This window comes from Moschus berezovskii, chromosome 8, assembly GCF_049115385.1.
Source record: "Moschus berezovskii isolate FMDL1 chromosome 8, NW_MosBer_1.0, whole genome shotgun sequence".
NCBI lineage: Eukaryota > Metazoa > Chordata > Mammalia > Artiodactyla > Moschidae > Moschus > Moschus berezovskii.
Genome location: NC_142467.1, coordinates 71,647,748 through 71,665,886, shown reverse-complemented (window position 1 = coordinate 71,665,886; position 18,139 = coordinate 71,647,748).

Sequence of the window (18,139 nt, the reverse complement as noted above, 5' to 3'; positions counted from 1 at the left end):
CACGCCCACCTTTGACTCAGTCATGTCAACTAATGAGACCCCAGAACATAGAATTCTGAGCAAACGGAGAAAAGTGTTGGTCAGTGGAAGAAGCATAGCACCTCAGGTTCTCTACTGAAGGATCCAATTGCCTCTAGAGAAAACAGACAGTTTGAATGACATTTTAATTCCCTCTACAACTTCTTTGCCAAGTAGCTGTTTCCTCTTGGAGTTGAAAGACACAACTCATTTGATTTCCAGATTCCATTGCTGTCAGAAAGCAACTGGGTTGCTACTTGCTGATTCAAGGGACCTTACTACTGAGCTGCATTAATCTCCAAACTCCTGCACTCCCCATAGGACTGTACACCCTCAAGTTCTTGGTGCAGATGATATAATCCATGAAACTATTGAAAGGGAATTAAGTCCTGTGTGCAGGTAACCTATGAAGTATTCATTTTAAAATTATTTATACCAAATTCAGTTCAGTCACTCAGTCATGTCCAACTCTTTGCGACCCCATGAACCACAGCACACCAGGCCTCCCTGTCCATCACCAACTCCCGGAGTCCACCCAAACCCATGTCCATTGAGTCAGTGATGCCAGCCAACCATCTCATCCTCTGTCGTCCCCTTCTCCAATTTTATTAAAAATTGGTATTCTTAATGCCAATTATATTGCATTTTTAATTGGAATATAATTGCTTTACAATGATGTTTTAATTTCTGTTGTACAACAAAGTAGATAAACTATATGTATACATATATCCCCTCCCTCTTGAACTTCCCTCCGCACTCCCCACCACCCCTTTAAGTCATCGCAGAGCACCAAGTTGAGCTCCCTGTGTATACAGCAGCTTCTCTCTAGCTATTTATTTTACACATAGTAGTATATTATATATGTACATATATATGCGTCAATCCTATTCTTCCAGTTTATCCCACCCTCCCTTCCCCCCAATCCCATGTCCATTCTCTACATCTGCATGTTTGGTGCTTTATACATAAACTCTAAAGTTCATAGAGGTCTCTTCAGTCTAGATGAGGTAATAAACATATTTCCTCCCACCCCCACAGTTTTACATTCTAAAGAACTCTAATATATTTGAAAAGAACTCAAACTTTGGGGTTGAAATGGATAAATAAATGCAAATTACCTTTCTTCCTCTGCTTTTTCAAAACTGTATAATATTTCCTATAAAGTTTCCAATATTCTTGTGGAACATCCAATTGCTGCATTTCTCCCCCACCCCCCCTTTCTATCAAAAGTACTTCTAGGATAGTTTCTACTGAATTTCATTATTTTATCTCTAATGGGAAATCAGCTCTCAGATTTTGATACATGAGTTGCAGCAGGGCAAAGTCATGTTTGCTCCCTTTTTAAAATGAAAAGTGATCATGTTGCTTTCCTTTCCTAATTTCTGATTCTAAGGTTTCCTCTCAGAACCTAAACTATGCAAGAAAGGAAAACATTGCAGGGATATTGAAAAAAGATAAAAGTATGGGGGTAGTGAAGTCACTCAGTCATGTCTGACTTTTTGAGATCCTATGGACTGTAACCCACCAGGCTCCTCCATCCATGTGATTTTTCAGGCAATATTACTGTAGTGGGTTGCCATTTCCTTCTCCATGAGAACTTCCTGACCCAGGGATCAAACCTGAGTCTCCCACATAGCAGGCAGACTCTTTATTGTCTGAGCCACCAAGGAATCCTAAAAGTATGGAGGAAGAAAGAAAAATAGATTATAGGCTATTGTAATAATAAATACAAATTATTCTTTTTTTTCAGATTTGGCTTGGCTTTATTTTTTATCTTATTTGATTAAGCACTCAGTGTGAGTGAGATTCTTTAATAGCCGCTTTACATGATTGACTTCCTTGGTGGCTCAGACGGTAAAGCGTCTGACTACAATGTGGGATCCCTGGGTCAGGAAGATCCCCTGGAGAAGGAAATGGCAACCCACTCCAGTACTCTTGCCTGGAAAAATCCCATGGATGGAGAATGACTGAGCCTCTTAACTTTCCTTTTACTTTCACTTTTAAATGATTATCTTATTTAGGGCTTTAACAATCCAGTAAGGCAGATGTTTTCACTCCTGTTTTACTGTTAAGCAGACTGACTTGGGGAAGATAACTCATCTACCTTAGATTATTTATGTAGCGGCAAGTGATAATCAATACTGAAAGCTATGATCTTAATCATTATTCTCTCTAGCACTTTGCTTTTTAATTTTTTAGTTTTTTAAATTAAGGTCTAATCGACATATAACACTATATTAGTTTCAGGTGTACAATATAATGATTCTATATTCATATATATTGGAAAATTGTTACCATAGTAATTCTAGTTAACATTCTGTTCCCATATAGTTACAATTTTTTCTTGTTATGAGAATGTTTACAATTTACTGTCTCAGCAACTTTCAAATATAAAATACAGTATTACTAATGATAGTTACCATGATGTATATTACATCTTCATTACTTATTTAATTTATAAATGAAAGTTCATACCTTTTGACCTTGTTAGTCCATTTTGTCCATTTTCCCACCTCTGGCAATTACCAGTCTGTTTTTTGTGTCTATGAGCTTTTTTTTTTTTTTTTTCTAGTAGTTCACATATAAGTACAATCAGTTATATGGTATTTTTGTTTCTCTAACTTAGTTCACTTAGCATAATGCCCTCAAGGCCCATCAATGTTGTCACAAATAGCAAGATTTTATTCTTTTATGGTCCTGTAGTATTCCATGTGTATATATACCACATTTTCTTTATCTACTTATTCGTTGATGGGTGATGGGTCATTTAACTTGGTTCCGTATCTTGACTATTGCAAATAATGCTGCAGTGGGTGTGTATATATATCTTTTTGAATTATGGGTATAGCTTGTTTTATTGAGGTTCACTTTATTGCCCTTTTCATTTATGGCATTTTTTACAAGTTGAAAGTTTGTGGCAACCCTGCACTGAAAAGTCTATTGGCATTACTTTTTTCAATAGCATCTGCTCACTTCACATCTCAGTGTCACATTTTAGTAATCTTCATAATATTGCAAACTTTTTAATGATTATTTTATTTACTATAGTGATTTGTGATCAGTGATCCTTGTCCTTTTGTTTTTGGCTGCACCACATGGCTTGTGGGATCTTCGTTCCCTGATGAGGGACTGAACTCAGGCCCTCGGCAGTGAAAGAGCAGCGTCCTAACCACTGGACATCCAGGGAATTCCCTATGATCAGTGATCTTTGATATTACTGTTGCAAAACAATTATAACTCCCTGAAGGCTCAGAAAATGGTTAGCCTTTTTTTTTCCAGCAATAGAGCATTTTAAAATTAAGGTATGTACCTTTTGTTAAAGACATACTTCTCTTAGACTTTTAATAGACTACAATATAGTAACTTTTATGTGCACTGGGAAACCAAAAAAAAATGTGTCATTTGTTTTATTGTGATATTTGCTTTATTGTTGTGGTCTGAAACAGAACCCACAATATCTCTGAGGTATGCCAGGATTGTTTTTGGTTTCTTCAGATGAACACCCAAAAGTGAAATTTCTGAATTATGTATAATTGTTCCACTTTTATTTTTTTCCATACCACTTACCATAGTGGCTGCACCAATTTACATTCCCACCAACAGTGAATGAGGGTGGCTTTTTCTCCATATCCTTACCAACAATTGCTGATTTTTTTTTGGTGACAGCCATTCTGACAGGTGTGAGGTGATACTTCATTGTGGTTTGGACTTGCATTTCTCTGAGATTAGCGATGTTGAACACCTTTTCTTGCTGGCTGTTTATAATGTTTCCTCTGGATAAAATGTCTACTCAGGCCCTCTGCACATTTTAATTGAATTGATTTTTATTATTAAGTTGTGTGAATTTATATACATATTTTGGATATTAAACCCTTATCAATTATTATAATTTGCAAATATTTTCTCCTATTTAGTAAGTTGCCTTTTCATTTTGTTGGCAATTTCCTTTGCTATGCAGAAATTTAGTTTGATGTAATCCCACTTGTGCTTTTGAACTGTGGTGTTGGAGAAGACTCTTGAGAGTCCCTTGTACCACAAGGAGATCCAACCAGTCCATTCTAGGGGAGATCGATCCTGGGTGTTCATTGGAAGGACTGATGCTAAAGCTGAAACTGCAATACTTTGGCCACCTCATGCGATGAGTTGACTCACTGGAAAAGGCTCTCATGCTGGGAAAGGTTGGGGGCGGGAGGAGAAGGGGACGACAGAGAATGAGATGGCTGGATGGTATCACCGACTTTGTGGACATGAGTTTGGGTGAACTCAGGGAGTTGGTGACGGATAGGGAGGCCTGGCGTGCTGTGATTCATGGGGCTGCGGAGAGTCGGACATGACTGAGCGACTGAACTGAACTGAACTGAACTGAATCCCACTTGTGTAGTTTTGCTTTTGTTGTTTTTTCTTCTAGAACTTTGCTTTTGTAAAAGCAGTTAGTGACTGGGAGAGTGGCAGCATTTGTGCAAATTACTAAGAAAAGAATGACAGAAAGAGAAAAGTAATGTCACAGGAGGGACACTGGTAAGGGAATTGAGAAGAGATTTTTGTAATTTCTAGTTCAGTGTACCGGGCATTTCTGGATGACTGTGCGCGTGTGCGCACGCACACACACACACCTCAAGTATAAATCTGGGCTGTTTTACTTTACATCATATGCTTGATTTCATTATAGCTCAACCTCTACTTCTTTCATAAAGCATCCTCACTGATCCTCACTATGGGTCACCCCCAGTAAAATCCCATAGACAGAGAGGTTTGAGGAGCATAGGTAACCATATCCTCACAAGAAGCCTGAGGTATGATTTTTCAAAGTGTTTTACTTATAGAGATTATAAAACAAGCAAGCAAACATTTTCTAGGAAACCATGAGAAAGGACAGGAAGTAAATCTGCACTGAACGAGTGCCACCACTTAGTTTGTGTACCAGACAGTATATATGGACTGTTTCATGTCCTACTTCAATAACTGTTGGAAAACAGAGAAGTTCACAAAGCTTAAGAACATCTTCCTCATTCAGGTTGAAGGTGCAGTATGACTCCATGGGGTAAGATATTTAAGTCCATTGATATTGGTTCATTCAGAGGTTAAGTTACCTCCTCATATGCCCCCAGATGTCATAACCGCTGAGCCAGGACATCATTGCCTCCAAAGTATGAACAATTCCCTTTTATATTCACAAATCTTTGTTAAATATTCTGAAAAATATTAAAGACCTTGCATAAAGGAAAATCTTATAAGTGTTAATGCTGTTTGTTAATAATTTCCAATGTGTTAATTATTAATTTCGGCAGAGATTGTAATTTCTCTAAAAATGAGAATCTTACACATTGTACCATTCAAAGAACTTAGCATGAGTAATGCAATTAATTTATGAAGTGATTACAGATGATGTTCACAAATCCAAAGGTCTCATTCTTCAAATAACTCTTTATTCCAGATGGTATGTAGAGTACTGAGCTGCATGGGTTATTCTTCCTTGTGGTGATGGGGTTGGGGTGGGGAGGAAAGAAAAGAAGGAGCTGGAACTCAGTAGTGATGGGTCTCTGGGAACAGAAAGAAGGGACACAAACCCTCACAGGAGGGGCACCAACTTCTGCAAGCAGACACATGTCACTGAGACAGGATGGCCTCTCTTGCATAAAGCTGGTCCCCCACCCATTTCCATTGCCTTTTGATGTTCTCTTTATATTTCATTTTCCTGCTAAAATGCAGCAGGAAAGTTGCTGTCTCTGGGACTGTTTGGTTTTACTTGCTCTGTTTCTTTTTTCATGGGCATGCAGGATTTAATATTTTTCTTGTGACTATGACTCAACGTTGTCAAAAATATTCAGAGGCAGCATAAATGAGATTGGAGTCTCATTTACTCTGGGCAACATCCACTCTTCCAGTGGATATTGAATAGCTCATCTACCTAGAGGCAGGGGCAGCCTGTTCTGTTCCTGGATGTCTTTTCTAGCTTCTATGGTACACAGTATTATATATGCTGCTTAATGTTTGGCCGCTCTTCACTGATCTGCCTGTCTTCTATCCCATATCATCTTGGTCTCCATTGCAGACCAGTGTTCCTGATGCCACAGACTGACCACCTCTACTGCACACTGCGGGTTTTAGTTTGTCTAGAGTTAAGAGCTAACCTCTTACCCGCAAGTTTCTCTGGCTTATACAGAGAGCTTGGTTAAGGAATGGAGGCTTTATTAGCAGCCTGTGGTGCTTTTTGTTGGGGAGAGACATTTAGGGATGAAGTCACTGAAACATTATATTCTAGAAAGATACAACATGCTTTCTCTGATGAAGTTGCTAGGACTTCACCCTTACCTGAAGCTTGCCCTCTGAGTAGATGTGGAGAGATTATTCTTAGTCTAGAAGAAAAGACTGCCTTCCATCACAATATGATTGCTGCGGAGACTAAGTGCTTTCTGGGTGAGCTCCATGGATTTACTACAGTCTTGGTCTCCAGAGTCCCTGCAGACATTTTGATTTGGTGGAGCAAGCTTATGTGCTTATGTAGTGGAGGTTACCTCTGAGGATAAGACTCTAAGATGACAAACCTTCCTATGTCATGCTCCGTGCTCACTTCAAAATTATCCCTCAGATGAAATTTGACCTCATTGTCTCCATTTATTTCTAAAAGGGCTCTGTTCTTTCTCCCCAGACATTGAGAGAAAAACTTTGTTCTCCTCTGGCTTGTAAGTTATCCCTGATGTTTTGTTTAATTAGTATCTGAGGGGTTATCTGATAATTGATGCAGTGTGAGAGTTTGGAGTACTTGCAATTAATGGTAAATCCTAGAAGACCGGAAGACCAGAGGAGATGGACCAATAATGAGGAATGAGAACTCTGTATTTTTAACTTTTTCGGGTAGCTCAGGACTGCTTTAAAATCAGAGTGAAAGATTAATCTGTCTAGCACACAATTCCGAAGAAAGCAATGGCAAAATGGAAAATCCCACGGATGGAGGAACCTGGTAGACAGCAGTCCATGGGGTCGCTAAGAGTCAGACACGACTGAGCGACTTCATTTTCACTTTTAACTTTCCTGCATCGGAGAAGGAAATGGCAACCCACTCCAAAATTCTTGCCTAAAGAATCCCAAGGATGGCAGAGCCTGGTGGGCTGCTGTCTATGGGGTTGCACAGAGTTGGACACGACTGAAGCGACTTAGCAGCAGCACAAAATTAAATCGAAAGTGGACACTGAACAGCTTTCAGCACCAAACTCAGCTAGTCACTGTCTGCGTTTTTGAGCAAGTTACCTAACTTCTGTGTGCCTCACTTATGATCAGAAAACTATAGGAAACCCTCATGCCATCATTCAGTCTATTAAAAGTGCAAAATGAGTTGATTTTTATAAAGCATAAAGCACTCAGAACAGTGACTGGCACAGAGTAATAGCTTTGGATTTTTTTTTTTCTGACTACTACACATGGTTTCATCTGCCTGTTCTATTTGTCACATGGAAAGGATGGATAAAAACATCTTTTGGTAGGCAGCCAGTGTGAAGTGGTACAAGTTTTAATGCATGTAAATAAAAGCTAGTGTGTACCATAAACACCATGGATAGTGACACATGGGGAGAGTTATTTTTACTCTGTATGTTTCAACTTAATTATTTTTGCCTGTAGTTCTAGATGTCTTGATTTGGCATGATATCAGTTTATGGTAGTGGTTTCTTTTTATCCTCTGGGGTTTTAGGAAGCATTTTGTCTAGGATTAGAATGAGGAGAGAAAGCTTGCCTGCAAAAAAGATGGTGAATTGTTCCTGGGTGATGAGGTGGGTTTTTGTTGTTCAGCCACTAAATCACGTTCAACTCTTCAATCCCATGGACTGCAGCATGCCTGGCTCCTCTGTCCTCCGCTGTCTCCCAGAGTTAGCTCAACTTCCTGTTCATTGAGTCAGTGATGTCATCCAACCATCTCATCCTCTGTTTCCCTTCTCTCCATCTGACCTCAATCTTTCCCAGCATCAGGGTCTTTCCCAGTGAATTGGCTCTTTGCATCCAGTGGTCAAAGTATTGGAGCTTCAGCATCAGTCCTGAATATTCAGACTGATTTCCCTTAGAATTAACTGGTTTGATCTCCTTGCAATCAAGGGACTCTCAAGAGTCCTCTCCCACACCACAATTCGAAAGCATCAATTCTTTGGCACTCGGCCTTTTTTATGGTTGAACTCTCACATCTGTACATGACTACTGGAAAAACTATAACTTTGATTATGTGGACCTTTGTTGGCAAAGTGATGTCTCTGGATTTTTAATTCACTGTCTAGGTTTGTCATAGATTTTCTTCCAAGAAGCAAGCGTCTTTTAATTTCATGGCTGTCTGCAGTTCAAAGTCGCTGTCTGCAGTGATTTTGGAGTCCAAGAAAAGAAAATTTGTCACTGTTTTTACTTTTCCCCCATCTATTTCCTATGAAGTTATGAGAGCAGATAACATGATCTTAGTTTTTGGAATGCTGAGTTTCAAGCCAGCTTTTTTCACTCTCCTCTTTCATGGTCATCAATAGGCTCTCTAGTTCCTCTTCACTTTCTGCCATTAGAGAGATATCATCTGCATATCTGGGGTTGTTGACATTTCCCCCAGCAATGGAGATCATCCCATCTGATGATTCCCATCAGATTCCTACATTCCCCCTGCAAGCTTGATTCCAACTTGTGATTCCATCCAGCCTGGCATTTCACATGACGTATTCTGCATGTAAGTTAAATAAGCAGGGTGATAACATGTAGCCTTGTCGTACTCCTTTCCCAAGTTTGAACCAGTCCATTGTTCCATTCCTGGTTCTAACTGTTGCTTCTTGACCTGCATACAGGTTTCTCAGGAGACAAGTAAAGTGGTCTGGTACTCTCACCTCTTTAACAATTTCCCACAATTTGCTGTGATTCACACAGTCAAAGGCTTCAGTGTAGTTAATGAAGCCAAAGCAGATATTTTTCTGGAACTTCCTTGCTTTTCTCTGTGATCCAATGAATGTTGGCGATATGATCTGCCTCTTCAAAACCCAGATTTTACATCTGGAAGTTCTTGATTCAAGTACTGTGGAAGCCTAGCTTGAGGGATTTTGAGTAAAACCTTGCTAGCATGTAAAATGAGCATGACTACACAGTAGATTGAACATTCTTTGACATTGATAAGGAGGGACAGTTCCCTGATTCGAATTTATTTAACATGTGCTCTCTTTCACGGTGAGCCAGATGTGGGATGTAGAAATTCTTGGGAACTGTCTTGATGTTCAGATGGGATGATTTCCAAAGATATAGAGGCTTAAATATATATGAAGTTGGAAAAAATAGATGAAATTTAGAGTTTTGTGATAAGAAAATGCTGATATAAATAGAAACTGTCAAGACTGAGACAGAGTCTCTTTATACTAATGATCAACTTCCACACTTCGAATATTTGTTGTGGCACTCTTATTTTTGGCAGTCTTTTTTACTCCAGACTGTAAGGAGCATTGTGAAGGAGTTATATTTTTCACTTTCTTTGATAGAATACTGTAATGGGATTAATGAGATGCTGGGAAATCTCATAGAAATATTTGTTAATCCTCTTTACTCCATTTTTTTGGTGTCCAGTTTAGACTTGATGGCTGGAATTCTAGCAGCCATATTTTTTGAGGCAAACTTGAAGATGAAAGCTGCACACTATGAATGATGGAGCTTCAGATAAACCAGGGTCCCTGATGATCATGGAAGTGCCATGAGCTGTTGACCTCTAGCATCTGTAATATGAGAGAGAATTTTCCACCTTGTTTTTAGCACCAATTTGGTTTTATGCTTTAGAAAACTGAACCTAATTATGACATATCTTTCAAGATTTTCTGAAATTTCTTTCTTAAAATTATTATATTACAGGCTATAAAAAAGTTATTGATATCAGTATTTCCAACAACCTCCCAAAATCTGGGAGAATATAACCTGAAGCAGTCTGGCTTGATATGGATTAAATAGATTAATAATTGAAATAACAGTGAACAAATGAATGATCAGTTTGATGATCAAATGTGATAAAAATACTTAATGTGGCTATAGTTAGTGGAGGAGAGAGATGCCTCTTCTCCTTGGAATGAACTGGAAGGTTCTCCTGTGGAGGGGGAAGGTATAATACAGATTGCCTATGTGTCTGGAATTTCATGTTATTTCAAGTATGGTTAAAATTAAAGGAGAAAAATATTTGTACCCGATAACCACAAGAAACATCTCCAGACTAATATTTGTTAAACGTGAAATCAGCAAAATGGTGGTGAAAAATAGACTTTTGTAAGCAAATGAACTGAATTCTCATTTTTCACTATTGGACCTTGAATTACTTGCAAAAGTTTTCTGAGGCCCAGTCTATTTATCTGTAAAATATAAATAGTAATATTTGAGCCCTGGGTTGGTATGAGAAAAACTGAAATAATAGATTCAAATTTCTTATTATTCATGGTATAAGTTCAGTTCAGTTCAGTCACTCAGTCATGTCCGACTCTTTGTGACCCCATGAATTGCAGCATGCCAGGCCTCCCTGTCCATCACCAACTCCCGGAGTTCACTCAAACTCATGTCCATCGAGTCGGTGATGCCATCCAGCCATCTCATTCTCTGTCTTCCCCTTCTCCTCCTGCCCCCAATCCCTCCCAGCATCAGAGTCTTTTCCAGTGAGTCAACTCTTCCCATGAGGTGGCCAAAATATTGGAGTTTCAGCTTTAGCATCAGTCCTTCCAGTGAATACCCAGGACTGATCTTTAGGATGGACTGGTTGGATCTCCTTGTGGTACAAGGGACTCTCAAGAGTCTTCTCCAGCACCACAGTTCAAAAGCATCCATTCTTCGGCGATCAGCTTTCTTCACAGTCCAACTCTCACATCCATACATGACCACTGGAAAAACCATAGCCTTGACTAAACGGACCTTGGTTGGCAAAGTAATGTCTCTGCTTTTTAATATGCTATCTAGGTTGGTCGTAACTTTCCTTCCAAGGAGTAAGTGTCTTTTAATCTCATGGCTGCAATCAGCATCCACAGTGATTTTGGAGCCCAAAAAATAAAGTCTGACACTGTTTCCACTGTTTCCCCATCTATTTCCCATGAAGTGATGGGACCAGATGCCATGATCTTAGTTTTCTGAGTGTTGAGCTTCAAGCCAACTTTTTCACTCTCCTCTTTCACCTTTAAGAGGCTCTTCAGTTCCTCTTCACTTTCTGCCATAAGGGTAGTGTCATCTGCATATCTGAGGTTATTGATATTTCTCCTGGTAATCTTGATTCCAGCTTGTGCTTCATCCAGCCCAGCATTCCTCATGATGTACTCTGCATGTAAGTTAAATAAGTAGGGTGACAATATACAGCCTTGACGTACTCCTTTTCCTATTTGGAACCAGTCTGTTGTTTCATGTCCAGTTCCAACTGTTGCTTCCTGACCTGCATATAGGTTTCTCAAGAGGCAGGTCAGGTGGTCTAGTATTCCCATCTCTTTCAGAATTTTCCACAGTTTATTGTGATCCACACAGTCAAAGGCTTTGGAATAGTCCATAAAGCAGAAATAGATGTTTTTCTGGAACTCTCTTGCTTTTTCTATAATCCAGCAGATGTTGGCAATTTGGGCTTCCCTGGTAGTTCAGCTGGTAAAGAATCCGGCTGCCATGCAGGAGACTCCAGTTCAATTCCTGGGTCAGGAAGATCCCCTGGAGAAGTGATAGACTACCCTTTCCAGTATTCTTGGGTTTCCCTGGTGGCTCAGACTGTAAAGAATCTGCCTGCAGTGCAGGAGCCCTGGGTTTTTGATCTTCAGGGATGTTCATTGACAAACACTGACTGAGATGACATATAATCACACTTCTGAGTTATGTCTGTCTTAAACCCATAAAGATGTTGGAGTTGACCTGTCTCTGAGCAGAAAGTGCAATCTGTGTGATGCAATCATGGATAATTATTGTACTTCAGTACCTTCGAGCTACCCTATTGAATGGCAACGTCCATAGTATCCATGTCAAATGTTTCAATGATTGATATAATAAGACCTTTACTAGTTATATGGAACAAGACCTATGCTCAGAAATAAATAGAAGATGATAAGATCATTATTTATTAACATCCATGATTTGGTCTCTTTGGTATCTATTCCAACCAATTAAAATGAAAAAAAAAAAAAAAAAGAAAAGCAAGGTTTCTTTTCATATCATCAAATTTTATTTCTGACACACAACAAAACTATGTTAAGTATACTAAAGTCATTATATGTTGTACATAAATTAATAACCAAGTTCAGACAACTTTATATCAGGCATGTGGGTATGAATCATGGCTCAGCTGGTAAAGAATCTGCCTGCAATGAAGGATACCTGGGTTCGATCCCTGGGTTGGGAAGATCCACTGGAGAAGGAAATGGCAACCCATTCCAGTATTCTTTTTTTTTTTTTTCCATTCCAGTATTCTTGCCTAGAGAATCCCATAGACAGAGGAGCCTGGCAGGCTACAGTCCATGGGGTCACAAGAGTCAGACATGACTGAGCATCTCAACCACCACCACCACCATTAATGAAAGAAAAATGAAGGACTGCTTCTGGGGGAAAAATGTTTCAAAAATTAAATTTGGTTTATAAGGACTGTATTTTCAGATTAACCAAATAGGAAAAACCAAATGGGAAAAAATTAAGTCTTATAATATTAGGGAAAAATAAACAAATAAAATTAAGAAAATTAAAAAGACCCAAGTTTTTTTTTAAGGGAAAAAAGAGAGTAGAAAGACTGATAAAGAAAGAACAACAATGATTAAATAGCACCCTTTATGAGAGACAGTGTTACAGACAACATGACAGGTTTTAATTTGTATTTGTGAAACACTATACTATTAAAATCATTTCCAGGTCATTTGAGAATATGACTCTGAATTAAAACTTTATGTTTACTAATGCCTTATGACTACTAGAGGTTTTTCTGGAATAATTAATTTATAATTGCTTCCAGATAGTTTCTGCAATTATTCAACTGATATGGCAGAGTCCAGAGCTAACAGGCTATGCAGAGATAGTTACACGCTTTATGGGAGACCAGGAGCAGAAAATACAGGTAATTATTTTCTGATCAGATTTAGGATGTAAACACTGGACCATACCGTCTGCCATGTTTCTTGCTTAGACTCAAACTAAATAGGATAATTAAATTAAAATAAGAAAAATTGTCCAGATGGGTGAGAAAAATAAGAAACCTTATTTTTATGATGTGCTTGCTGTGGCTATGAAAAGATATGAGAGGCAGGAAATGAATGAGAGATGCTGTCAGGGGCAAAAGTAGGAGCAGGAAGAGCTCTGAGCAAAATCAGGGGCTATCCAAATTTCCAGACTTATCTTCCACTCTCCCTGCTCACTCTTTTTCTTTCTAGAACATTTTGTCTTTCATTGCCCTGACAACATGAATGTGCTGATGTGTTCTTCAATATAGGTCTCCACATCCACAGAAGTCTCAGCATATACATATATAAAATACATGCTCATTTATATTATATTTATATTGACACTATAATATAAATTACTTAATTATGTATAGTGTATAAAACATACCTATATAATTGTATACCTTTATATTTTTTAACTTTTTATTTTATATTGGAGTATATTGATTAACAATGTTGTGTTGGTTTCAGGTGTACGACAAAGTGTACACACTTCTATATTTAAAATAGATAACCAGCAAGGACCTGTTGTATAGCACAGAAATGAGCTACCAGCAAGTCTTTATGATGCTACTTCTTGTAATCTGGTTTTAGTTAAGGCTCTGTTTAGACTACCATTCCAGTTCTGAGTCTGAATGTTGAGGTCCCCTGTATGATGCCACCACTGTAGCTTCTTGTTCTTCCTTATTCTGCTTTGGGGAATATTTTAGATATTCAGGACACAGCATCAGGAAGATTGTTTCACTGAGTACAGATTCATCTTCCAGATAACATTGTTTTCACAATTTCTGGGATCAGGAGCCAAATAGCTTCTGACCTGTACAATCTTTCACTACAAAATTAAATAACTTCTGAAATTTGCAAAGGCTTCATGAGAGGCATTACAAAGAAACTGAAAGACAATGTTTGATAGATACAATGGGACGTATGCTTCAACTTTCACATGTTCTTTCCCCTAAAATACTTCTCTGAGAATCCAGAAGCTGACTGCTAGTTTTTCTTCCCTATCTTCCTTTAGACAGTTAATCTCCTTCCACATATAGCCTTCCCAGGTGGCACTACTGATAAAGAGCCTTCCTGCCATTGCAGGAGATGTAAAGAGACGTGGGTTCGATCCCTGAGTCAGGAAGATCCCCTGGAGGAGGGTTTGGGAACCCACTGCAATATTCTTGCCTAGAGAATCCCTTGGACAGAGGGGCCTGGTGGGCTACAGTCCATAGGGTCTCAAAGAGTCAGACACTTTGTGACTGAAGTGACTTAGCACGCATGAACACATACACATAGCAGAACAGGTATTTCTTTCACCCATCCTGAATATTTCCGAGTAGATGACTCTATATTGCAAACAAGGGGCTAATTAAAACAAAGGGATGATTTTTTTTAAAGTATCAATTTTAAAAGAGTATCAATTATAGCAGAGAGCCCAAGAGAGCTTAGATAGGAAATGTTGAAGGCAGAATTGCCTCATTTTCCCACGATGATGAATATGATGAGTCCCATGCTTTCTCCCTCTCATCTAACCCAACCTATCTATCTCTGACAATTTACCTTTTCTCTGTTTCTCATCTCTCTGTTAATGTCTATTTCTAGGTTAAAATGCAGACTTGACAACAATGTCACAGGGATGTATTTTTAAAGACACATTTAATAAAAATAGTTTTATTATTTTCAGATTTTTCAAATGAAAAATAAATCTAATAGACTGGTCCATTTGAAATTGAGAACTGGGTCATGGAATTAGATGGGAGACATTTTCAAAGAAGTGAATAAACTAAGCCTACAAATCCAAAGTGTGATTAACATTTTTAAGTCAAACAAGTGGTAAATAACACACCATAACATATTCCCTTGCAACTGTTTAATGAAAAACAGTTGGCTGAAGGCAACTTAAAAAAGTGCGGACAAGTGCTTACTTTCCCCAATGTGTAAGCAAAAGTGTTTCATAGACTATTGTCCTATTGTAAATAGTGCTGAAATGAACACTGGGGTACATGTGTTTTTTTAAAATATAGTTTTCTCAGGTTATATGCTCAGAAGTGGTAATGCTGAGTCATATGGTAGTTTTATTTTTAGTTTTTTAAGGAACCTCCACGTTGTTTTCTATAGTGGCCATATAAATTTACATTCCCACTAACAGTGCAAAAGGGTTCACTTTTCTCCACATCCTCTCTGACATTTATTTGCAAATTAAAAAAAATTAATTTATTTTTTTTGAAGGATAATTGCTTTACAGAATTTTGCTGTTTTCTGTCAAACTTCAACATGAATCAGCCTTAGGTATACACATATCCCCTCCCATATTCTGTTCATATTTTGGGAATTTAATTCTTTGTCAGTTGCTTCATTGACAAATATTTTTTCCTATTCTGAGGATTGTCTTTTCATCATGTTATAGTTTCCTTTGCTGTGCAAAAGCTTTTAAGTTTAATTAGGTCACATTTGTTTATTTTTGTTTTTATTTCCATTACTCTAGGAGGTGTGTCAAACAGAATCTTGCTGCAGTTTAAGTCAAAGTGTGTTCTGTCTATGTTTTTCCCTTAGAGTTTTCTAGCTTCTGGCCTTATATTTAGGTCTTTAATCCATTTTAAATTTATTTTTGTGTATGGCATTAAAAAGGGTTCTAATTTCATTCTTTATTTAAATAAATGATCTTTAGTTATATGTCTTTTCCATTTTTCAAACATAAAATTATGATGACTACTCTTTTTTCTCCTGAAAGAAGAAAAGAGTCATAAATGTGACTTTACTTAAAGCTGAATAGAGAAGCTAGATTCCTTCTTGGTTACTTCTTTTAATGCTCTTGGTTTTGTTCTTGAAGGACAATTGCTTTACAGAATTTTGTTGTTTTCTGCCAAACCTCAACATGAATCAGCCATAGGTACACAGGTGTGCCCTCACTCTTGAACTTCCATCCCATGTCCCTCCCTATCCCACCTGTCTAGGTTGTTACAGAGCCCCTGTATGAGTTTCCTGAGGCATACGGCAAATTCTCATTGGCTGTTTATTTTACATAAGGTAATGTAAGCTTCCAAGTTACTCTCTGCATACATCTCACCCTCTCCTCCTTTCTCCCTGTGTCTATAAGTCTGTTCTCTATGTCTCCATTCTTCTCCATTGCTGCCCTCCAAATAAATTCTTCAGTACCATCCTTCTAGATTCCATATATACGCATTAGTATACGATATTTATCTTTCTCTTTCTGACTTACTTCACTCTATATAATAGGTTCTAGGTTCACCCACCTCATTAGAACTGACTCAAATGTGTTCCTTTTTATGGCTGAGTAATGTTTCACCGTGTATATGTACCACAACTTCTTTATCCATGCATTTGTTGATAGACATCTAAGTTGCTTCTATGTTCTAGCTATTGTAAATAGTGCTGCAGTGAACATTGGGATACATGTGTCTTTTTCAATTTTGGTTTCCTCAGTGTATATGCCTAGGAGTGTGATTGCTAAGTCATATAGTGGTTTTATTCCTACTTTTAAAAGGAATCTGCATATTTCTTAGTGGTTGTATCATTCTGCATTCCCACCAACAGTGCAAGAGGTTTCCCTTTTGTCCACATCCTCTCCAATGTTTATTGTTTTAGACTTTTGATGATGGTCATTCTGACCGGTGTAAGGTGACATCTCATTGTAGTTTTGATTTGCATTTCTCTAATAATGAGTGATGTTGAGCATCTTTTCATGTGTTTGGTAGCCATTAAGTATGTCTTCTTTGGAAAAATGTCTGCTTAGGTCTTTTTCCACTTTTTGATTGGGTTGTTTGTTTTTCTGGTATTGAGTTCTATGAGGTCTTTGTATATTTTGGGACTTAACCCTTTGTCAGTTGTTTCATTTGCTATTATTTTTTTCCCATTCTCAGGGTTGTCTTTTCACCTTGTTTATAGTTTTATTTGCTGTGCAAAAGCTTTTAAGTTTAATTAGGTACTACTTGTTTACTTTTGCTTTTATTTCCGTTACTCTAGGAGGTGGGTCATAGAAGACCTTGCTCTGATTTATGTTATTGAGTGTTCTTCCTATATTTTCCTCTTAGAATTTTAGTTTCTGGTCTTACATTTAGGTCTTTAATCCATTTTGAGTTTATCTTTGTGTATGGTGTTAGGAAGTGTTCTAATTTCATTCTTTTACACATAGTTGTCCAGTTTTCCCAGCACCACTTATTGAAGAGGCTGTCTCTTCTCCATCATATATTCTTGCCTCCTTTGTGAAAGATAAAGTGCTCATAGGTGCATAGGTTTATTTTTGGGCTTTCCATCTTGTTCCATTGGTCTATATTTCTGTTTTTGTGCCAGTACCATACTGCCTTGTTGACTGTAGCTTTGCAGTATAGTCTGAAGTCAGATAGGTTGATTCCTCCAGCTCAGTTTTTCTTTGTTAAGTTTGTTTTGCTGTTTGGGCTCGTTTATGTTTCTGTACAAAATGTGAAATTTTTTGTTCTAGTTCTGTGAAAAATGCCACTGGTAATTTTATAGGGATTGCATTGAATCTGTAGATTGCTTTGGGTAGTATAGTAGTTTTCATACTATTGATTTTTCCAATCTAAGAACATGATATATCTCTCCATCTGTTTGTATTGTCTTTGAGTTCTTTTATCAGTATCTTATAGTTTTGTACATATAGGTCTTTTGTCTCTCTAGGTGAGTTTATTCCTAGATATTTTATTTTTTTGTTGCAATGGCGAATGGGATTGTTTCCTTAATTTCTATTTCTGATTTGTCCTTGTTAATGTATAGAAATGGAAGGAATTTCTGTGTATTAATTTCATATCCTGTGACTTTACTAAATTTATTTACTAGCTCTAGTAATTTTCTAGTGGCATCTTTAGGGTTTTCAGTGTATAGCATCATGACTTCTGCAAACAGTGAATGTTTTACTTCTTTTCCAATCTAGACTCCTTTTATTTCTTTATGTTCTCTGACTGCTGTGACTAGGACTTCCAAATCTATATTGAATAATAATGATGAGAATGGAC